This window comes from Syngnathoides biaculeatus, chromosome 9, assembly GCF_019802595.1.
Source record: "Syngnathoides biaculeatus isolate LvHL_M chromosome 9, ASM1980259v1, whole genome shotgun sequence".
Taxonomy (NCBI): domain Eukaryota; kingdom Metazoa; phylum Chordata; class Actinopteri; order Syngnathiformes; family Syngnathidae; genus Syngnathoides; species Syngnathoides biaculeatus.
The window spans coordinates 20,077,234-20,101,891 of record NC_084648.1 but is presented as its reverse complement, the minus strand read 5'-3'; the positions used below and the strand labels follow the sequence as shown (position 1 = coordinate 20,101,891).

Sequence of the window (24,658 nt, the reverse complement as noted above, 5' to 3'; positions counted from 1 at the left end):
ACCTACGGGTGTCTCAGTGAGGGATGAGGGGTTATAAAGTCTCACCTCATTGTTAAATGCATCTGGAGCCCTTTGACAGTCTGTGACGAGGCCCCGGTGGCATGCCGCCGCACCCTGCTGGGGCAATGGATAGCTTTCCAATGACGTCGCCACAGTCCTTAGACCAATCGGATCAATTAACGATAAAAAAAAATCACCCGCGTTCTCTGACCTCTATGACACACAAGATGGCGTAATTGGACACCTGGGCTGCGAGTTTGTGCAACGAGTGACGCGCTCATGCCTTGACACACAACTACTAAAAGTCACTGGGTGAACCATAATCGTTGAAAGAAATGAAGCAAAATATCTCTTGCGCTACAGTCGACCGCTGTGTTATTTAGGATTAGAGAGAATGGTCATAGATTATCGTCGATACACCGCTTGGGTTAAAAAAAAAAAAAACAGGAATGGGGGTGAAAGTTGTTTGAGTAATTGGGACCCATTAGTAAATCCAGTGTCCACCGTTTGTATTGCCGGAGTCATGGAAAAGCTTTTTTCGCGGAGCAAATTATTTGCATTCGCTTGCAGGTTAGCATCACTGAGACTCCCCGAGTGAACGCAGCAGACGCTCGGACAGCAATGTTTGAATTTGCCTCGGCAGGAACGTGCGACTATTACGAGATCCACAGTTTCTCGAAATGATGGCCCAATTTTTCTCCCCAAAATATTTTCAAAAAGTCAATAGAGCACATTATATTTAGGTATGGGTGAAAAATAAAAAAATACAGTCACATTGTATAGTCGTGTACATGTAAAAAAAAAAAGATATACATATATATACTTTTCGAAATGATATTCCATGTCGTATGTTACACATTTATCTTTTTTACGGTTTTTTTTTTCTTTTTTTTTTTTTTGTAAATGTCTGGATTAGGTGTGTGTGTTCCCAAAAAATTCCAAAAAGTCAATAAAGCGCATTATATTTAATTAATTAATTTAATGAAAAAATGAAAATACAAACACATTGTATAGTCGTGTACAGGTACACAGAGTGGTAAGAAAAACAAGAAGGTATAAAAAAGTTATACCTTTCGAAATATTCAATGTCTTATGTTCCACATTTATTTATATTTTGGAAATGTGCGCAAAAAAAAGTGGGAAAAAGATGACACGCTGTGGCGACCCCTAACGGGACAAGCCGAAAGAAAAAGAAGAAGACGGTAATGCGCGCCACCCTGAACTCTGACCTCCTCACAGGAGGTTGCCATTATACAATGGTTAGCGTAAAAATGTCGACTACAACAGCGAGTTGTGCAGCTTCATTTAAAAGAAATATGTCATCACTCCTTCCGATGACCTAAGTAACCTTGTTTGTTTTTATTATTTTTTTTTTTTGTAAATGTCTGGATTAGGTGTGTGTGTGTATGTTCCCAAAATATTTCCAAAAAGTCAACAGAGCATCGTATTTAATTAATTTAATGAAAACTAAAAAATACAATCACATTGTATAGTCGTGTACAGGTACACAGAGTGGTAAAAAAAAAAAGGTAAAAAGGTAAAAAAAAGTTATACCTTTCAAAATGACATTCGATGTATTATGTTACATATTTATTTACGCGTTACTCGTTAGCGTAAAAATGTCGACTGCAACGGCTAGTTGTGCAGCTGCTTTTAAAAGAAATATGTCATCACTCCTTCCAATGAAGCAAACAACCTTGATTTTTTTTTTGGGGGGGGGGGGGGAATATCTGGATTAGGTGTGTGTGTGTTCCCAAAATATTTCCAAAAAGTCAACAGAGTGCATTATATTTAATTAATTGAATGGAAAATAAAAATACAATCACAATGTATAGTCGTGTACAGGTACACAAAGTGGTTAAAAAAAAAGTATAAATATACATTTTAATGTTCCACATTTATGTATATTACGGTAACGTGGCCACATCCCTGAACTCTGACCTCCTCACAGGTGTTTGCCATTTTAAGATCGTTCGCGCAGTATTTTTCTTGCTCCTGCACCAAAGGTCAAAAACGACTGTCCGTGAGTTTGCTTTAACTTGAACTTAGACAAAAAAAAAAAAAAAGTCGACTACAAGGTCTCGTTGTGCAGCTGCTTTTAAAAGAAATATGTCGTCACTCGTGCCGATGACGCAATCAACCAGGAAGCAGCGGCGAATTTCAAAACGACGGCGGCTGAATGGATTCAGGTCGGTATCCAAACAACGTGAGCTCAAACTACGTAGCACAACCTTAATGTGCACATTTAAAAATAATAATAATAATAACACGGGACGGGAGGGCGCACACAATTGAAATCCTCGCTTTTTTTTTTTTTTTTTTTTAAATGTCTGGATTTAGATTTGTGTGTCCATGATCTGCCACAGCGTCACAAAGTTTGTACTGCGTGTTTATTTTATTTTCTTTTTTTTCGTGGCATAACCAGCAGGTGTTAACCAAAGGCTGCATTTTATTCTCATGTTCTGCTTGTCATAGCGGGAGGGGGGGCTCCGAGATTTCTGTTTTTATTTCTGCTGTCTCAATTGGAATTCTGTCCTGGTCAGTTGTAATGATTTGTTTTGGTTTTTTGTTTTTTTTTTGTTTTTTTTGCATTTCACATTTTCTTCGTGGTCTTGATTGTTATTCGGGTCCGTCAGTCATGGGTGCCGAACAACGAATCCAACTTGAACGCTTGTTTGAAATCAACGCCAAACCTGATTTTTAAAACAAGAAAAGGAAAAAAAAAAAAAAACGTGAAACATTTGTTCTCAATCACCTCAGCGTTTGCATTTGGGCCCTTGAAATACGTTGGAGAAGGACCCGATCCTTCTGGTTCTGCCTCGTTCGTGACTGGCGAGGATTTGGTGGGAAAAGGTTAATGCAGCCACATGAGCTGCACGTTGTTCTTTGTGCTACCAGGCAGTCGGACTCCACGCAAAGCTTGTGACTCGGTTTGGAGCACAGGATTATTGACCTCAATGGAGCTTATTGTGCACACACTTTACAGTACTTTCATATCTCCGGGCGCGCACGCATGCTGTCCGGAGGGTTCGTGTGCAGGCTCGGGAACACCGACGCGCTTGTTTTTGGAGAGGTAATCGCAGCGTAACTTATGCTATGATATCATTGCCATGTAATGCGATGATTGATATATGAAAATATACATTATTTTTACTCTATGGAACTGAAGAAGCAAAATCAGTTATGGTGCATTTCCAGTGCTGGACTGAATTGAAGTCAGATCATAAAAATTGTCCCCCAGACCACGAAATAGTCATTTTTTTCATTTTTTTTTTTTTTTTTTTTTTTTTTTAAATACAATAACTGACTCAGGGTGGCACGGTGGATCGGCTGGTAAAGCGTTGGCCTCACAGTTCTGAGGGCCCGGGTTCAATCCCGACCCCGCCTGTGTGGATTTTGCATGTTCTCCCCGTGCCTGCGTGGGTTTTCTCTGGGTGGGGTGGGCAGTCCGGTTTCCTCCCACATCCCAAAAACATGCAACATGGGTTGAACACTAAATTTTGCCCTTAGATGTGATCATGAGTGTGGCTGTTTGTCTCGATGTGCCCTGCGATTGGCTGGCGACCAGTTCAGGGTGTACCCCGCCTCCTGGGATAGGCTCCAGCACTCCCTGTGACAATTGTGAGGATAAGCAGCTAAGAAGATGGATGTATCAAAGTCTCGAAAATAATCCATCTGAGCTGTTACAGTATATTCTTTTCTCATTTTATTGGTTGTTTAAATGGAATGAGATTGAGCCCATAATTTCAGTACCTTCTGAAACATTTTTCTTTTTTAAATCAATTCCATAATCTTTGTGTGCACGGCCCATCAACGCACATTTTGGGGTCATCATCGGCCTCGGGATTGTGTTCAGTGGCCGAAACGGCAGCTGCTGTCGAGCCTGATTAACACCATCAAGCGGCTGCAAAACAATATAACGCGACACAAAACATTGACACATTTTTGAGACTTAATTTAAAACGCTACATTTTTCATTATTGCGGAGTTTTATTTTCGATGACGAGATGTACAATGAGCCATAATAGCTTGCTGGCAGTGTCCGCTTCCCCAGCATGACTTTTTCATTTAATAACCTTACTGGGTGATATTTAAAATGCAATTTGATTCTTTTATACGGTAAACTTTTCTCAAAGACGTCTCGCCAATTAAATCGGGTGCGATTATGTTATCGCGCCTAACGGCAAAGTAACCTCCGGGCAAGCCAAACGTGAGCAGCGTTCAACATTCTTTGAGCAAGCGGAAGACGCAACCTTGGGAGTAACAAGCAGGCTGCACGAGTTGCCGTCTGCATTTCATATCTCGCTGTTGGAATTTCAGACGCGCTCCCAGGCCACGACGGAGGCGTGCAACCTAAACGCGCGAGCGTCGCACGTTAGCATCGTCGCTAGCACTTTGGCTTCGTTGTTTCATTGCTGCCTGGAATCGAAAATGCTAAAATGTTTTTCTTGTTTTCCAAAATTGTGGAACTTTGAACGACGTATGTTTTTAGATCAGGAGTTGTGGAATTTATTAGTGGAAAAGGAGCAATTTGACTAGCTTTACGATTGTAAAAAAAAAAAAAATGCTTTATTGTCCATGGCATATGGACCATAAATACACAAGTCAAAATTGTTTCTTTGCAGGTTGCCTCAAGAAGGGGCGCCACACGTGGGGTCGATTCCCCGAGCAGCGTGCCCCGACGACCCGCTGACCCCGGAGCACGTGCTTTCACGCTCCCAGCGGTGAGTCCACGTCAGCTCCTCACTTTTTAAGCGTATATTTTAAACTCGCTGCCCGTCAACTGCGCATCGGAGATGAGCTTCGCCTCTTGAGACAAACCCGTCGCGGCCTTTCATCTCCCGTGCACGCAGTTGAGGGCAGCTGAGACGAAAGGCCGCCTGGCGTTGTAGAACAACGGAACGAGAACCTTCCTCGGGGCGCGTTGTACCGGTGGCTGCGGTTTTGCTGCGCTTGAGACGATGGAAGCCGGTGACCGAGTCCGATTTGGCTTTTGGGTTGAGGTCATGATGCGTGTCACACCAGCAGAGGGGGCTATCACCTTTTAAATTGGAACAGTTGTCAATTTGCACATCTTGGTCATTGGGGTCAGCAATTCAGGGAATTATCAAATGACCTCTTCACCCTGCAGTAGTTAACGTATATCGGCACAACATTGTCATGCCTTTTATTGTCATAATGCTGTAATCTCTACATCACTATTTTTATTCATAAATTATGAAAAAAAAAAAAAAACCTTTTGCATTCTTACAGCACAAACTACATTGCATTTACGATGAAAGAAGGCAAGAATAATTATCTTCTTTTTGTACTTCGCTTTCCATCTTTGTGTCATTCATTTCAAGAAAATATAAATACGATGCTTCCCAAATATCTGGGCCATCTTTTTGGGTCAGAGTTAAAACTTGTGAAGTTACCTTTTTTTTTTTTTTTTTTTTTTTTCTTTTCTTTTCTTTCCCTTCCTTTGCATGCATGGAGATCTGAGACTTCCTGTTGACACAAACAACAACAACAACAACATCCACCAGTGCCAAGCAAGAGAAATAATGTATGCTCTCATTATTATTCCAATTTAGACTTCTAATTTATTCGGCCTTAGTGAGGAGCAGCCTTTTCAAAGGAAAAGTGGCATGTTGATAAGGCGTGGAAGTTACGTCGAATTATTCAGTCCTCCCCTCGTTTTCTCTCGCCCCGTGGAAACATGAACCCGCAGCCCGACTTGTGCACGTCGCTCAACTTGCGCATTGCAAGCCTTGACAATTTACAATTAATTGGAAAGAATTCAAACACCCAAGCAGGATTCTGCTCCCGCAAAGGCTCCGTGATCAGGAGCTCAAATCGGAGCCGAAATCCGCTCGCTGAACGGCGAGCCACCAAATTGTCGTCAACAGTCGTGCAAAGCTGCGCGCTACGCTGCACGTTGTGTTTGGGGGCGGAAACGCAGGGCGGGCCGCCGACAAAAGAGGAAAAAGCGCATTTTCCGACAGCCGCTCGTGTCTTCCCGCTGTTCTTTTTTTTTTTTTTTTTTTTTTTTTATGTGATGAAATGAAGGAAAAGAAACGATACCTCTGTGCCTGGCCTTGTAAGTGGAACAATTACATAAAGGCGCCAATGTGGATTACATAAATGTTTCTTTCACCTTATCAATATTTCATCCGACGTGCATTTGATGTCTGCTAATTGGATGTTCGTATTGTGGTAATTTAGGCATGTATGTACGGCATCTGCATTGATGGTGTGTAAATTTTTGAAGTGATTTGGTACATTCGCGTTCATGGGAGACTCTAAATTGCCTCGTCGGTGTGTTGGTGAGTGCGAATGGTTGTTTGTGTCTATGTGGCCTGCGATTGGCTGGAAACCTGTTCAGGGTGTACCCCGCCTCCTGCTTTCCCGTGCCCCTTGTGAGGATAAGCGGCTTGGCTAGTGGATGGATAATATATTCGAAAGTGCAATTTGAATTTGCGAGAGCGCATTGGCCCACGTGCTCTTCCACGTGGGGGCTTTGTGGCGTGACGGTCGGTCACGGAGGGTCGTCAAAGGATAACTGGTGTCTTTTTTTTTTTTGTTCAACTTCATAAAGAGATGGGCATGCGAAGGAGAGCGTTTGAAGTTCTTCCCGAGAGTTTGTGTTTCTCTCAGGAGGAGGCGGTGCCGATCGTACTTTGTTGAAGATGGAGAACAAGGGAGGAAGGAAGAGGAGGAGGAGCGCTGGTTTAGAACTCCTTAGTGGGGAAGCCTAATAAATGTTTCATGCGTCTGGCTTGTTGTGACACAGGAATTGTCTCGAAAGTATCTTCACAAAAAAAAAAAAAAAAAAAAAACAAGCCTCTTTGATGGAATTCCAATTTTCCCCTTTTCAACAACAAAAACTACAAAGTAAGCAACCGTCGTCGTGTCAGGCCGAGTCAATTGTCGGAATCCATCGCGAGGCCTCACGCGGAATGTTCTCGACGGGAATTTGAGCTTGGTGTCACTGCAATTTCATCATTCAGCAGGTTGCAAAAGCGATGTAGAGATTGGAAGAGTCACAGAAAGATGCACTTTAATATTCCGAAAAAATAATAAAACCTTTCATTCAGCTCCCTGTTGTGCAAAAAGCACTAAAACCAAAATGTCATTCATTCACCTGTCAAGATTGGAGTGCATTTGAGGTTCATCCTGGAATTTCACCCAAAAACCAAATGGTCTCAGGTTTTAGTGAGTAATGTATGTATAAAAATAGACGACGAGGGGGCGGCACGGTGAATCCGCTGGTAAAGCATTGGCCTCACAGTTCCGAGGTCCCAGGTTCAATCCCGGACCTGCCTGTGTGGACTTTGCATGTTCTCCCCGTGCCTGTGTGGGTTTTCTCCGGGCACTCGGGTTTCCTCCTGCATCCCAAAAAGATGCAACTTTAATTGTACATTCTAAATTGCCCCCGGGTGTGATCGTGACGGCGGTTGTTTGTCTCTATGTGCCCTGCGATTGGCTGGCGGCCAGTTCAGGGTGTGCCCAGCTTCTGCCTGATAGCAGCTGGGATTGGCTCCAGCACTCCCCGTGACCCTCATGAGGATAAGCAGCAAAGAAAATGGATAGATGGACAACGAGGGGCCTGAGTAATGACCCGATTCAATTTTGGGAGAGTCCCGCTGGACACGATCCGTCACCTCCATCCAGAACGTGGTCTCAATGGTTCCTTACAGTTACGAGGTTCAGTCTTTGAGTCTCGGCCCGGGTGTTCGTGGGGGTGCGGTCTCGGGCGTACCCAGCCGATCGTCCAAAGTCGGCTGGCGCAGGCTACGGCTCGCTCGCGCCACCAATGAGGACGAGCGTTTCAGACCTTTTCGGAGTGACGTTTCTCTCACTTCCGGGCGGCATAAACGAGAGCGACCTCCAGACCTCTCGCGAGTAGAGAAAGTCTTGCGTGTCGTTTGACCAAAGGAGATCGAAATGGCTCGAATGAAGATTTTAGCCTCCGTCTCTACTGCCGTAGGATAAATGTCAGTGGCAAAAAGATGTTACTCGGGTAAAATGCTCATAAGCGAGACTGAAAGCTGGTCTTAATTACTTTTCAATGGGTAAATTTGATTAAAAAAAGAGACACGGTGCAAGATCAGACATAATGAACATCATCATCGAGGGACTGGCTAATGAATTGACTTTTCTGTCTCTCAGATTAATGGCACCGATCGGTTCTTTTGACAGTGAAACGAACAGCGCGCAATAGGCTCGACTTTAGCTTGCAGGTTAGCCGCTGGCTTTGACCAAACTCCTCACTTAACCAGATGTTCGAGGGCTGCGTAAAAATATGTGCACCAACCGGGCTGTCCTGCCATTTTCTGCGTCAACTCGATTCATCCTCCCCACACGCAGGTTCTGATGGATTCACTTGAATTTTTTTTTTGTCTTCCCCCCAGTCTTTTGAGATACAGCTAGCAAGGAAACCCAAAACACGTCATTTTTTTTTGCCCCTCCTTGTTTCAGTTCAGGTCCGTGGAAGTCAATCACTTTCCTGCCACCTATTGTTCGCAAACATGATCAAATAATCTCTTCGAAAATGGACGAGTGCAGATTGTTCCGCTCATTTGGAAAAGTGTAGTTTCCCTTTGTGGCCATGTCAAGGCGCTGTTGAGTTTCATTCCGATGCTCCCAGAGGATTCGAAGGCTGCCAAAGACCGAAAGAGAAGCTGAGATGACAACGGAGGAAGTGAGAGCGAAACGGCAACAAGGGAGGAAAGTGGGGAGGAGGAGGAAGGAGTGAAAAAATAAAGAGTCTGACTTGTACCTTCACAAAGCATTACATCACCTCCTCTCGGTTAGAACGCGCCTCTCGGGCCTACGTCAGCGGGAGAGACTCCAAATGCACCGTCGCCAGAGAAGCGGCACTTTCACGCGAGCGTCAACAAACGCAGCGGTTCGGCTTTGAGCTCTGTGCGAGACGTACAACGCGTTCTTTGGCTCCGATCGGGCGTGGCCGATGTGACGCGGCGGTTCACAGGCGTGTCGGGCGCAAAGGAGAAGGCCGAGAGGCGCCGCGGTCCTCGCAGCGACGGCAGACAGCTTCAGGGCCCATCAGACTAACGGCACCTTTGCACTCCTGATGCTGATGCGTCTGCTTACCTGCTTGCCTCCTCAGCATAAAGTAGTGGGAAAGTACACAAGAGAAGGAGGGTTTTTGCGGGGAGGAGGTGGGGGCGGCCACTCCTGGGAAATTCGGAATATTTAGCTGGGGCCGGCCGACGTGTGCGTGTGTGTGCGCTGATGGCGGCCTAATGGTCTCCACCAATCCTTCCTCACCACGTGGCAAATCAGCTCAGCGCCTGCCGGTCCCAGATAACCTGTTTGGGCCATTTCTGCTGCCGATGCGAATATTGCGGCCTCATCGTCAGTCATTAGACTTTTCTCTTCGGCTCTTTGAATCGGGTTGAGCTGGCCGCGAACACGTTTAGTGTAACAGGATCCGCGTGGGCGTCCGAGTGGGTTCGTGCCAGCGTACGCGTGTAGCAAGCAACACCGGACACGAGAGCGATGATGAGGATGAGGATGAGGAGGAGGAGAAGCAACTCGCTGTGTATTCACGTCGGTGGGCAACCCAAAAAAAGAAAGACGGTTTGGTCGTTGCGAAGATGCACGGAGCAGTCATGCGCACAAGTATCCGATTCCGCTCGTGGTCGTGCATCATCCAGGTGCAGTGGGGAGGCGTCTGCTCGTGATGAAGATGCAACTCCGGGGCGGAAATAGGTCAGAGAGCCTCAGGGTCTCCGGAGTCAGCTGGTCCTCTGCTTTGTTTTGCCTTTTACGATGCAGATTTTGTAACGCTGCTTTCAAGTGGGCTTGCGCACACTCGCCGCTTACTACTCCGCTTGCACTCTCTGATAATGTCCAATTGGGCAAACGAAACGAGTTCATATTTGAGTCAACTCGTAATTATACCACATTTAATAATGAGGACTCTACTTGCATAGAGAATCATTTGAACACATTTGACAAAAGCATTCTTTTTTTTTTTTTTTTTTTTTAATATTAATTGCACTGAGCTACTACGCTGGCCTCACCATGCGATCGTCTGTCCGGCGGTCCGACAAGGTGTTCTCTCTGTGCAGCCCGGAAAAAGGATGAGCAGGGGAGAAAACGGATGAATGGAATCTCTGCGTTCCGAATTTGTCAACTCTTGTCCGGCTGGCGTGTAGGCTGACCGGCGAGTACGCGAGTAGTGTGACATCATAGCGGCTCGCGGCAGCGCAGCGTAACCTGGCAACAAATTCAGCACGGGAGAGAAACACAAAATGGAGGTCATCCGTGATGCGTTCTTCCATCTCATAATCTGACCGTTTATAGATGTATTTCCATCTAATCTAGGATAGACTGTAGACAAATAGCTTGGGTTTTGGGTGAACTTTGTGAATGAGGAATATTCAAAATGCTTCATTTTGTTCAAGGAAAAATGAACCCAGACAGAAATTTGCTTTCGTGATATGTTTCTGTGAACCCAAATCCGTGAATTGTTTTTTGACAATGCGATCTTCTGCGTCTGAAGTCCGATAAACCGGAAAGGGGCCGGGACGCCTGGGTTCTCTTTTAATGTTGCGGAAGAGTGTCGCGGTAACAGCTGGAGCGTTATTAGCTTTGCTGCTGGGTTGTGCTTGAACAATGCACTTGTTTTGCCAACATGACGCAATGAAAACACACCTGCCACTTTCGTTGTCGTGTTTTACAAGAAAAAAAAAAAAACAAAAAAAAAACAAAAACACGACGCTAAACTCCAGGCACGCGCGTCCATCCGTTGGGATGCGGAAAGGTTCAGCGATGAGGGAGTCGACGACGTCTTTCTGCTCCGTATCGCCCCGCGGGCCACGCGCCTGCCGCTGAAGCACATCGGTGAGGCCGAGCAGATGGAGGCGGGCGCGTTCGAACCTTGAAACTTGCAGCCTCATTTACAAACGCGAGACTCCTGTGGTTTTATTTCATAAAGTTCAGGATGCACAAGGAGGAGAGAGTCTTCGTCCTGCTGCATCCGTGCGACAGCAAATCATCGGAATCCCTTTCATTTGCCTCCCAATCGCCCCACGGAGATGCGGGGAAACGAGGGTTTCCTCCATCTTGTTTTCCAAAGCAGCATTTTGGAGCCGACTCGAGTGCACGTCGGTGGCGCCGCGGGAGAGGGTGGACGCTCTCCTGCCGTACAGCAAAAAAAAAAAAAAAAGACTGGCAGGACAAAAAAAACCGATTTGCTGCTCTCTTTTACTGTTCCTGTTCCTGTCATGGCCATGAAACCCTGGGCTCCTTTCCCAGATTGGGAAACGGATTTGGGGAAAGCTACCCAGGCTCTCACAAGAGGTTTCGCCCAAAATTGATGGCAGATAATAGCGGGGAAGCAATATTTAACTTCACAGCAAGCAGCCAAGCTGCAATCGGATTCCATGTCGTTGGAACACGGGAAAAACTTGGACGCAAAATGTGCGTGTTAGCATCGCTATAGCGTCCATTTTAATGTGATTCGATTCACGTTTGAATGAAGTAATTCTTTCATGTTGACAGTCAGGATGTGCGACCAAGCGCCTATTTCAATGGAAGGGAGGTCGCCGTGACTGACTCAGGTCACCAAAATATGACGATATTTTATGCGGTCACGGCAGGGTGACGGTTAGCCTCCGTGACGTCTCCATCAGGTCCTTGAGTTTTCCTCCCAGCGGTCACTTTTGGGTGCTTCAGTGCGGGCGGTTGAGCGTTTCCGATCCTTCAACGGCGCGCGGATTTCTCCGGTTCGGGAAGGGCAACCCGCTTAAAAACTGCTCACCAAAAATCTTGGGATTTACTCTCCGTGGTTGGATGCGGCTGTCGCATAACCGGGTCCAAGCAAAAATAAAAACAAACAGAAAAAGTCTTCCACCTCCTCTCTCTCTCTCTCTCTCTCTCCAGTTCCTTCCGCATTCCTAATCGGTATCTGGATGCGGGATTAGCGGCCGTGGCCGAGGTGCGGGAGTGGGGCTTACCTGCGAGTGGGCGCCTTGTCCCGAGTCCCTCCGCGCGGGAGGAGGAGAAGAAGAAGAAGAAGATGATAAACGCACCACCAAGGATTAATGGAAGCATGTAATGTTGGATTACTGGAAGCGTGCACATTTATACAGTTGGACTGCGTGCGCTTTCAAAAGCAAGCCTCTTCAAGACAACTTGCGTGGAAATTGACTCGATGAAGATTTGTCGGCGAATGTAAATGCAGCGCAAACATAAAGGTCAAATGAATCCGTTTCGGAGACCTGTTTGGAAGTGCAATACATTTTCCCCAAATGAAATGTTATTGATTGTTTGAGGGTCATATTTGTTCACTTTACAGTTTTTAGTTTTTTTTTCCCCCCACTTTTAATTTAGTACCTCACAGTTGAGAGGTTTGAATCCCGGCTATGGTCTACCTGTGTATAATTTTGTGGTTATCACATTTTCCCTTCCCTTGTTGTTACCTTTCTGTGGTCGATTCACCAAAATGGCAGATTTGTCGAGTCGCAGTAACGCGTTCTGCGCCGACGGGATCTGCTGGCAAGTCCCGCGTCAGCTGTACGATGGCGTTTTTCAAGTTTTGCACAACTGACACGTGATTGCTACATTACATTTCCCTCCACTTTGGATTCATCTCATGTTGTTTACACAAACACACACCGACGTCAGTCCGTTGCTAAATATTTGTTTTCTCCGATCAATATTGGTATTCTTTTTCTGTTTACCTGTGGGTTCCGTCCAGTCAGTGAGTTGGCAGCTATTTGTTTGTCCAAAATCAATATTTTTGTTACATCCTCACCTGTTAAGCAAAACAGCCGCCGTTGCACGGGGCGAGGAATTAAAAAAAAAAAAAAGGAAAAAGCTTATATAACAGCGCCCAGAGTCTGCCAAAATGAGCCCCTGACCTAGTGGGGAGGGGCTTCCCCCGCCCCCCCACCCCCTCTCTAGATGTACAGTATACTGTATGTAGTGCGCTGGTAGGCGCACCGAAGAGGTTGGTTTTCGTTCTCGTGGAAGCTAAATCGGGGGGAAAGGCAGCGATTGGCTGCGCCTCATTTGAAGAGCAACTCGGAGACGTAATTGGTCTCCTGACACAAGAAGTGGCTCAAAGACACAAACGCGCGCATCATCCCCCCCTCCCTCTCCTGCCGTCCTCCTTCCACGTTTCCCGGGCCTTTGAACCCATCCGGAAGCGTTACGCCGAGAACAAAGACCGCGTACAATAGATGATGTTGATTAGCTCGCCGTAGATGATGTGAAAACTCTCATAGAGCTCGGCTCATGAATACAATCCCTCATTATGTCTCACAAGTCCTTTTTTTTTTTTTTTTCCAAAGGGGTCTTCCTCTATTTACAGTAGCGCATTTGAATCACACACAGTGTCAATCACGCCGCTACTTTGAGCAAATGAAGAAATGATTTGTCACGCTCACGATATGCATTTGGAACACTTAGTAAATGATGCGTGGACGTTTGCCTCTTGCGTGGACTCACACTTCCTTGAGCTGTTCATTGTCACTTGTGGCTGTCCAAATAAAATTCACTTTCATTCAGGGACCATTTCAATAGTGTGTGATGATTGCAATTACTTCCAAAAATTGCACGTACAGTTTTTTTTTTTTTTTTTTTGTAGCCACAGTTTGACTTTGGAGGATCCCCTCCTTATTGGCCACTTTCCCAAAAGACGCCTTTCGGGTCCATTGAAGACTCAAAAACCGCAGGTCTCAAACTCAAGGCCCGGGGGCCAGATCCGGCCTGCCACGTGATTTTATGTGGCCCATGATGTTTTTCTTTTGTTCAAATCTGTACCAAAATTTCAAATTGTCCTACCATAAATGATAACGTTAAGCTATTACAAGAATTTTTGTGTTACCACACAACAATGGATAGGTTTCCAATGATGTCACCAACTTAGACCAATCGAATAAATTAACGATGGAAAAAAAAAAAATCACGCTTGACCTATCAGCTGTGTTCTCCGACCCCTATGGCACACAAGATGGTGCAATTGGAAACCTATCCATAGTCGGACAAACCCATTACCGTTGATTTCAAATTCCAAAACTCGCTCATGAATTCCACGTGTGAATGTGATGAGGCGGTTAAAGATTTTTTTTTTTTTTTTTCATCGTTTCACAGCCGTAAATGCCCTTTGAGGGAAAGCGCAAGTCCACTGTGGCCCGTGACAAAAATGAGTTTGACACCCCGTGCTGTAAAGTGTCCGGAAATGCAAACAAGTGGCGGGTTGACCAGCGTCGTGCACCTGATTGATGACAATGTGTTGCATTGAAGTCGCATCCTACCACCGGCTATCTTCGGGAGGGAGGGAGGCGGGCGACACCCTGAACTGGTCGCCCGCCGGCCAATCGCACGTTGTCAAAGTATGAAATAATCCCTAATAGAGTGCAAGTGCAACCGACATACAAAAAGCATCTGTGGAGCCGACGGTGGCAAATCCTTCGTCGTCCGCCGGTTACCCTGTCAGTGGAATTTCCTGATGACAAAATGAGGAGGAAACCCGACCGCAAGATCAAATCTGTTTCCGACTGCCAAATTTCCAAATGCGCTCATCCTCACTTGCTTGCCGCATGTCTTGATTGGCTGTCAAATATTAGGTCAGAGTTTTCAGAGGAGGCTTCTTATTTCGGGGGCTGAGGGAGGCGTGAAAGGAACTTCTTGCGCTCGCTGCAGATTTCAAAGCGGCAACGTGCGCAAACAAAGCGCGTTTCATCTGCACTTTTAAAAGAAACCCACTTCTTATTTTTAGCCCATCGCCAGCAGAGGAGGGATGACATCTTGCTCGCTCTCCCGCGAACGTTCCTCCCGACAAAATGAAGCAATCGCTAACTGGCGTTGGGGAACGTCGACACCGGTTGGTTAACACGTATGAGTGAGTGCGTGGCGAGCGTGTTGCGTTTGACTCGCGTTGTTCCCCGCACTTCATCTATTTATAAACAGCGAAGAGAGAGTTAATTTGCAGTCATCGCTAGGTGACAACTTCAGCACATCAAAGTGTGTCACACGTTTCTTTTGTAAAATACACAAATACGTGTTTGACAATCTCGAAAGATACGAAGCGAAGGGAAGAGTTAAGATGAGGGAGGCCAGATGCAAAATTGAGGGAAGAAGGAAATGAGCAATGTTTTGCGTTGGAGGCAGGAAAAAAAAAAAATGACATTAATTGTGCAATTGTGGAGTCTGTTCTCGGGAGAATGTTTGAAGTATTTGTGCAAAAAGCAAAGTACTATAATTAGTCCAAAAGATAAGGTATTTTGAGATGAGCTGATCAAGCTCTTGTGTTTTTTTTTTTCTTCCTTTTTTAATCAATGAATGTTTTGGGGAAATAACAATGCTTCATTTGGGTCCTCGCTCAGGCCTGCGACTGGAGCACTGGCAAATTTGGGCAATTGTTCACTTTTGAGAAATGCACTTAACATGTTGAGATGATGAACTATAAACTGGAACATTTTGTTTAGCTATCCATATTTCCATCACTTTTCTCCACCGCGGTTGACTTGGAATTCATCTCAGCTGATTTTGCCAGAAATCAACATTAACTTCATCACGGTTGTCCCCTTCTGACCATTTTAGGTTGTTACGTGAATCACATTTTCCAAATTCGTCGCAATAAAAAGTGACGATTAGCCTGTTTTAATTTACAATGGCAAATTATTGAAGAAAAATGTCATTATAGGTCATTGACAAGCAACTCGGGAGTTCGAGGGCAACCATTTTATGCAAAACAAAAACCGCTAATGATTCAAAAAAATTTTGAACGCAAAGTTACTAGTGATAAATTTCTTTTCCACCGCACACAGCGGCAGTGCGGTGGGGCGAGTGGTTAGCGCGTCTCCCACACAGGTTTGCGCTCACCATCTTGGCTCTGATCTTGCCGTGTAGATTTTGCATGAGCCCCCCCCCCCATGTTTGCGTGGGTTTTCTCAGGGTGCTCCGGCTTCCTCCCACGTGACGAAGACGTGCATCTGAGCTAGATGAAAGACTCTTCCACTCTCCACACGTGCGAGTCCTCCTTTGACTGTTTGAGCCTTTCGATCGGCTCGGTTGTTCCCCGCCTGTTGCCAAGTCGGCTGGGACTGGTTCCAGCTCACCCGTTATCCTCAAGTGGGTCATAATAATGCATAAGACATCTGCAATATTTTGTTATATTTGTCCAAGGTTTCGTTTTGGAGGGGCGTAGCCCGTCAGGATCGTGGTGGGTGGCGTGTCCTCTCCAGGTCGGGGATGAGATCCTGCCCCAAGTGGAGGAGTTCGAGTATTTTGGGGTCTTGTTCACAAGTGAGGGAAGGATGGAGCGGGAGATGGACAGACGGATCGGTGCGGCGTCTGCAGTGATGCGGACTTTGTTGTGGTAAAGAGGGCGCTAAGTCGCAAGGCGAAGCTCTCAATTTACCAGACGATCTACGTTCCTCCCCTCACCGACGGGCACGAGCTGCGGGTCGTGACGGGAAAGAACAAGATCCCGGATACAAGCGGCCCAAATGAGTTTCCTCCGCGGGGCGTCCGGGCTCTCCCGTAGTGATGGGGTGAGAAGCTCGGACATCCGGGAGGGGCTCAGTGTCGAGCCGCTGCTCCTCCGCGTTGAGAGGAGCCAGATGAGGTGGCTGGGGCATCTGATTCGGACGCCTCCCTGCTCAGGTGTTCCGGGCATGACCCCCGAGGACAAGCCAGGACAGGCTGGAGAGACGATGTGTCTCGGCTGGCTTGGGAAAGCCTCGGGATCCCTCAGGAACAGCTGGTAGAAGTGGCTGGGGAAAGGCAAGTCTGGGTATCCCTGCTTGAAGCTACTTCACCTGTGACCTGACCTGGAAAAGTGGTAGATAATGGATGGACATATGCATTATTTTGCTCTTTGTCCAAGTTTTCATTTTTGAGGGGCGTAGCCGATCCGGAACGTACTGGGGCAAAGAAAAACAAGAACTACGGACTAGTTTGTTTTTGGATCAGTGAACCTCGTTCAAAAAGTTGACTTATGAACTGCACTAGTTCCTTTTTGGAATGATGAACTGAACTTTGAAGTTGTTGGCACTCCCAACTCGGATCCCGCATAACTTCACGTTGCAGGTCGAACAATTTGATTTAGTTTTCCCAATATGGCGCATCCCTGGAGCAGCGGGATGATCCGTTCCCGCCAATGACGACAATTTCTGTCGGATAAGTGTAACGCATCCTAATCTAATTGGGTTCATCTTAACTGCGGCACTTTTTGCCTGTTGTCTCGCCTGGAGTGTTGCGTCCTCGCCTTCTTTCTTGCCTCCAGACAGAAGCCCCGTGGATGTAATGATTAGAAAATCTGGGGAGCGTTTTAATGGCCGCCCAAACCAGCGTCTCTTCAGGCAACAGCTGAAATTTCCACCACTTTCAAATTGTCCCGGAGCGTTCCACAGCCAACGACGTGCCGAGTCATCGTCATTCCTGTTCCGTGTTGGATCATCTCACCTCCTTCTACCCTTTCCATGTCAAAATTTCTCTTTCTCAGCTGCTTGCACGGCAACTGACTTTTGATATTTGCGCATTTCAAGTAATATTTTTTTATACTGTATGTTTATTTAGCTTTTATATTGATGTTCCTGTTTGACTCATTTTTGTAGCACCGTGGCGGCAATTAGCTACCATAATTTCAATTGTCTGTATTTCTTCGACATATCGAAGAACCGACAATAAAAGTACCGTCGTACAACTGCAGTTCAGTATCGCTTCCGTTGTAAGACGCTGATGCCCGCTTGCAGGCTCAGGTGACGCCAAATATGGCGGAAACGTACGTGAAGTGCAGGCGCCCGCCGACGTTGATGAGACATTTCTGGGCCAAGGCTGCGCGTTCCGATGAGGCTTCGTGCGCGAGTTTCATTCCCTCCTAAAACTTGCTGATCTGTTGACGATGAAATGTGGCAGGTGGTTCACCAGGCACTTGATTGCTGATATCTGCGGTAACGCTCGGTAATATTATTTTTTGGAAACATTTCAACAAACCGCATTTCCCAGATAAAACTATTAGATTGTAAACTGATTTTCATCATTCATTTTGTTTGAGGATTTTTATATTTTTCTGGCCCTTATCACTTATAAAATAAAACATAACTTTGCCAATGTAGCATGAGAAGATGTCATATTTTTTACTTCTCACACCACGTGTTTAAAAAATGGTTGAGGCTGCTACAAAACAACAACAAAAAATGGGTTCTGCATATATATATTTTTTTTAATGGTCACAATTAGTGTCTCATATCACCCATTTAGTCATTAAATGGGAAGATTTTCAACCAGTAAATTATGTCCTCAAAACATCAACTAACCTTCAGGTGTGATGTAAGGCCGCCGCCTTGAACAGTTTTGATATAAGATCCACTTCAGGAGCCTCTCCGTAAGCATTCAACAGGGAGACTTAAAATGTTTTTTTAAGGAAAAAAAAAATGGAACATATTAAATAATCTGAGTCGTTTAAAGGACTATTCAAATTGCATCAGCCATACTAAAAAAATATAGATATTTTTTTAAATTAAGGCAGTTGAATTAATTGTCAAATCTTTATGTAATCAAGCCTTCAAGGATATGTTTTTTTTTTTTTTTTTTTTAACCATTAAATTCTAAAAATGTCTGCTCGAAGAAGTGAACTCTTTTGGCAATTAAGCCTTCCAGATGGTCCAAATAACATTGGGGAAAAAAAATTTTTAAAAATGAAACACTGCAATTTGAGTGCATTTGTTTTTTTCCCAAGGTGGCAACTAAAAATATCAAAACCTTTTCATATATTGCGTTGTGCTGCCCCTCCTGATTTTGTCGATGCTCGGGGGAGGATAAACAACACGGTTAAATGTGACCACTCGATGTGGCGCAACGGGGTGGCGGGTGTGACTGTCAAGCGATGCTTCATCGTCCCGTAAAACTCCGGACTTGCGCTCCTCTTCCTCCAAAGTTTCCTGGCTTTCATCATCATGATGAACGCAGCCCAAAGCCCTCAAAGGTTCCGGCCATCCGTTGAACATGTCATAATATTGTTGTTCACCAATCATTTCTGGATATTGGAGCTCTGGGACTGGAACAAACTGTGAAGAAAAGTATTTGAACACCCTGCTATATTGCAAGTTCTCCCACTTGGAGGGCTCTGAAATTTTCATGCTAGGTGGTGCATGTCCATCTAAAAAGAAAAATCCACAAATCACAATTTTGATTTTATTTGTGTGATACAGCTGCAAATAAGTATTTGAACACCTGAGACGACCACTGTTAATATTCGGTACAATAGCCTTTGTTTGCAATTCCAGAGGTCAAACGTTTCTTGTACTTGTTCACCAGGTTTGCACACATGCAGGAGGGATTTTGGCCCACTCCTCCACACAGATCTTCTCGAGATCAGATAAGTTTCTTGGCTGAGTTTCAGCTCCCTCCAAAGATTTTCTAGTGGGTTTAGGTCTGCAGACTAGCCAATATCCCTCCTGTGGTGTGTGCAAACCTGGCAACTGTATCAAATATTAACGTTGGTTTTCTCAGTTGTTCAAATGCGTATTTGCAGCTGTATCGCACAAATAAATCGTTTAAAAAAAATACCATACATTGTGATTTCTGTATTTTTCTTTTTAGATGATCTCTCTCACAGCGGACGTGCACCTACGATGAAAATTTCAGAGCCCTCCGTGATTTCGAAGTGGGAGAACTTGCAATATAGCAGGGGGTTCAAATACTTATTTTCGTCACTGGGGATGACGACCGAGCGGCTTCGTCAGGCTTACGTGTGAACCTTTGAAATAGATGCACATCTGTGGCTTGGCGGTATAATTCATTTTGATTTCATTATCACTTTCCTTGTTTTTTTTCTCCCCCCTTCTTCAATTTCAAGCGTTTCTGTTTAAACACGAGTACGACGTGTTGTCCGCATGTCAATGAAGCCCCCAACGCAATCTTTTTGCTTGTAAATAATGCGTATGTAAAAAGTAAATACATTTTGGAGCTGGAGACCGAATATCAGTTGCTTTCGTATTCAGAATGCCCCCCCATTGTCAGACTCATTTTTCCAAATGATGTAGCAGATATGACCCACTGCCAGGTTGTTTGGGTTTGCGTCAACAATCCGACCGCGTCGTCAGAACGATGTTGTTGCTGCCGTCGGTGTGCAAACAAAATACGCTGCATGCACTCTCTGCGTTATTCATCAAAATCCATAAGGGCTGTAAATTTGCGATGAGGTCATGTATTTTATGCAAAACAGTTCATAGGGAAAAAAAAAATCATTTTTTATTTGCTTGTATTGATATTTGCCCTGCAACTGACTGGTGACCAGTTCAGGGCGTAGTCTGGGTTTCGCCCAAGGTCGGCTGCGGTCGGCTCCGGCACGCCCACGAGTGACCCTTGTGAGGATAACCGGCCTGGAAGATGAACGGATGAATTATCCACCCTTAACCTTTCAACATCATCGACTTTGAATTGCATTTGAAATCTTGAATCTTTTTCATCCGTCTTCTGTGCCGCTTATCCTCACGACGGCGTTTCTTCTCAGCATGAACAGCACCATAGTGTCAATGAGTTTATCCTCCCACTCCTGATCTCCAATATGGTCGGTCTGATGTGGAGGCTGCCTACATCCTGCCTGCCGGTGCTCTCGTCAAGACACTCAGCCGCATTCCGAAATGTTCCAAATCTACGAGACTGTCTCCGAGCTCCTCATTTTCAGTATCGTTAGCTCCTATTCTTTGAACTGATTTGTCAGGAAAGCCACCGAGTTTCTCAGGCAGCCTTTTCTTCTGGGCGTTAATTTGCGCAGAACGCCACGTTGCAGTCGCAAGACCTTTGCTTGTTCTTCAGCCGCAAGTCACCGAGGTTGATTGTGGCCTTGTCGGAGCTACCGTGGCTGCTCTCAGTCGGATCCTGCTTGGGATTCAGATTTTTACAAGCTACGGGCTAAGTTTTGATGCCTGCTCGTGACACGTTCTTCAGGCAGTTTTACTTTGGTGCGGCCGCCCTCAAAGTGTCGAGACAACCCGGGACTGGCTCGGTCAGCGAGACGAGAGGAGCCAGATGAAGCTGAAAGGATTCACGCTCATATTGGCCACCTCGATATCGGTCCTGCCGGTGTAAATTCTGTACCTCTGGTCAGATCCACATCCAAATGCTGCATTACAGTTACCGCTTCGGCGTCCTCGACGCAGTGACGGCCGTTTCAGCGCTCGTGCAGTGGTGGGAGGACTTGTATCGTATGCATTTGACGTTGAGCTTGCGTGTTCTGCGTTAGATGAAATGTGCACTCTATTGCAATTCTGCTGAGCTCAACATGCCAGCTAAATCCAGACTGTATTGCGCGACAGCTAAAATGTACCAGATCAAATATGTATGCCTTTAAGACAATAATTACTCACTGTATGAAGGTTATTTGAATGTACTAAAATGTGTATTTACATATGTAGAGAGACTTTATTCTTGTTGGAAGTGTAGTTTGCGCCGGTGCAGAACTGTGCCGTATGATAGGTGTAACCCGGTTAAAAAAAAAATTGCTTCAGTAAAAAGATCAAATAAATTGATTAGCAAGGAGGTTGTGCATTTTCTTTATCTTGGATGATGCCGGACAAATGGACACAACCCTCGACTTTCTTCACTCCTGCCGTTTGAAACACTGCAGGGACATTTTGGCGTTTGAATTTCTTTCGTTTGTTTTGGGCCCTTCGCTTAGCTCATTTGTGCATTGTGCACTTTTTGTGTTGACATTATTTCAACGGGTGTTTGTTTTGTAAACGGTTTTGAATTTCCAATCTTGATTTGAATTTTAAATGGTCAGTCTTTGTTTTCATACAAACCAGGACTATTATTTGATTGAAATTCAGTTAAAAAAAAAAAAAGTGGGGAGTTTATATGGTAGCTTGGTGGTTTAAATAAGGATAACCTTCACTGATTAGGGGAATTTTAATTTCAGAGCCCTTTTGAGAGGGAATAAGTGCACAAGTAAAGAGTAGTTTCTCGAAGAAGTAGAATCTTAGAGTAATTACCATTAATTTAATAGATTAGTTCCGAATTTTAACTCAGGTTAGCAATCTCTCATTAAAGATATACACGAGAGATGCGCTACATAGTGAAAGGCATTTTTCCGTACTTTGATTACCATAATGTGTTCCAGGAGAGCCGGAAAATTGTGGGTTTTAGTGTACGGTCAAATATGAGTACTTGTAAAAGTGGTACTGGGAAAGAAAAAAAAAAACCACACAAAACGTGAAAATAGTATTGGCATTTCATTTCATAACAGGCTTACTGCATTATTCCTTCTGGACATGGTTTCAGGACCTAAAGATACAAATAATTCCTTAAAAGTATATCCCTAAACTTGTACTGCAAATACTGCGGGATTCAGCTTATTAATAACGTTTCAGCACATATTTATTCATTGTGTAATATTCTGCCATTGTTCGTTTTTGTTGTTGTTTTTAGCTTTTTTAATATGCACCGAAAGTGAGTGGAGGGGAAAAAAATACGCTTGTGTAATATGTTAATTATATTATGCAGGTGGTGATCATTTTCCCAGGCTTATGACGTTTTTTCTGCAATTAATTTTTTTTTAACTGTCCTGTTTTGAAGTGACTTTTTGATAACCTTTACATAGCCGTGCAGAGTTTCTTAAGATGCAACCCTAAACCAAGTTTTCTATCTCCTGCAAGCATTTTGGCACAACCCTCGTCTTGTGCAAGGGCGGGTCGGACACCCTTTGAGAGTTCAGCAGAATCGCGTTTCCTAATGCGATTCGCGCGCGGTCTGAGTTTGTTTGAACTCACAAGTGAACATTTGAATATGCAAAAATATGCACCAGACGTTTTAAAAGCCACACTGAAACCGATCTCGCTCTTTGTTGTGATACATCAAGACGACAACCTTGCCACGTGGAATATGCTGCACTTTATAATGACGCACAAATGATCACTTTTGACTCTCGCGTACACATAAAAGACTTTCTGATGCTGCAATCGTGCATTTGTTTACATTTTCAACCGATGTTTATTATTTGCATTAAACCAGCGTACTCCACTCATGCTTTCTATTTGTAGTTCTTTTAAATTCATGATATCTTTTTAGATTTTGACGAGTGCAATTTTCTGCCACACTGGGTTTATTTTGACAGTGGCGCTCAACTGCGTTTCCCCAAATGTTTGTTGACCATATTTGCAGGGACAGCAAATTGTTCCCTTTTTCTATCGTAATTGTCGCCAGTCTGCCGCTGATATCAAACACATAAACAAAGATGGTACATAACACTGGCAAACAGACGTATAATGCTCATTTAAACATCACAGCACATCATAGCAGTCTCCAGATAGTGTAGGCCGCATGTCATAGCAATGTGATTAACCATTAAATCGTGTGTGCGTTATCGTCGAATGAGACAAAACTTTTCGCTCTTTAGAGTGCAAAGGGGGGAGACAAATGAGTAAAAATGCCCAAAAGAGAGGGTCATTCATTTATCTTCCGTTGCGCTTATCCTCACTAGGGTCATGCTGGAATGTATTTTCGGATGAGAGGCAGGATATAAACCCTGAACCGGTCGCCAGTCAATCGCATATTTTTTCCCATCCATGTTCTATGGTGCTTCTGAAGCGGACCCTGAAGTAAGACCCCAGACCCCAATTAGCTAAAAGCATGTAAGCGCTAACATGAAGTCATGTCCTGACTTCGGTCTCTGTCTCACTCATCTGAGAGCCTCGTTCTGTCGCCACCCCTAAAGGAGACTTTTCATCGCGAGGGTTCGCGCGCGCACCAAAACCGCCGACGCCCGCAGCCACCTGCTTGCCATGAACGGCGTCTTTGTGAGTGACACGACGACCTCATCGGCCTTCCCCTCACGATCCGCAAACGCCGTGTCCGAAAAAAAAAAAAGGCAACGACCCGCTCTGTGCGACGGAGAAGAGATCATCAAGTTGATTTTTGGAAAAACAGCACGGCCAGTAAGTCCGGGCTGTTAAAGGTCACGTCGGGGGCTGTGATGACGCTCGGACGGGTTGGGGAGTGCGAAAGGGAGCCAGACGGTCGACCCAAGAACAGATTTTAAAATCGAATCAGACTTTGTGAGCCCATGTCAGCAGCGTGACTGGTTATCTGTCTCGGGGACATCAGCTTCGTAACTGGAGCTGGCGATGAAGTGGTCCATCGTTCCGGTCCCCCCCCCCCCCCCCCCCCCCCCATCTTCAGGACCACCTGCCCCGATTCCTCCCTTTCTCCACTTGGACTTTCTTTCTTGTGGAAATTCCCCCTTTGTCTGCTTCCTTCCCTCCCTCCCTGTCGACTTTGGTATCTTTCCCGATCCTGCCCCCACCCCCTCCGCATGTAGCGTTTTTCCCAAATGTAAATGTGGAGACAGCTGCTCCCATTCTCCGAGTTTTTATTCGCCATTGGCTTAATTAACGCCTGCGAACTGTGACTCATCTCCGACTGGGCGAGAGCGTCTCTGCGGGCCAATGGACTCGCTCGTTCTCCTCCTCTCGGTGTGCGACCGCAAAAGGTTTTCTTTCAGTCGCTCCTCAAGTGCAGCCAGGCCCGGAGTTAATCCTGAGAACGAGAGGTGAGCTCCCGAGAGCCGCCCGCTGACTTCTCTTCTTTTTCAATCGACAGCTGATTTGAAGTCTTTGTCGCGCGTTCTGTCCTCCTATTTTCATGGATTTATTTTTAAGCGGCACAACCCGCAGCGACTCGGTCTTCCTTC

At 45.2% G+C, this 24,658-nt stretch overlaps 1 protein-coding gene across 4 annotated transcripts in view; it reads left to right on the top strand.

The window, feature by feature from the left end:
* Positions 1–1,950: 1,950 nt before the first annotated feature.
* The window catches only part of LOC133505567 (receptor-type tyrosine-protein phosphatase delta-like), a 219,288-nt gene continuing 196,580 nt past the window's right edge, over positions 1,951–24,658 (top strand). For all 4 annotated transcript variants that reach the window (XM_061828705.1, XM_061828704.1, XM_061828703.1 and 1 more), the window contains exons 1-2: positions 1,951–2,189; positions 4,626–4,724. The gene's annotated coding sequence lies outside the window, so the exon portion shown is untranslated. The remainder of the gene's footprint in view (positions 2,190–4,625; positions 4,725–24,658) is intronic.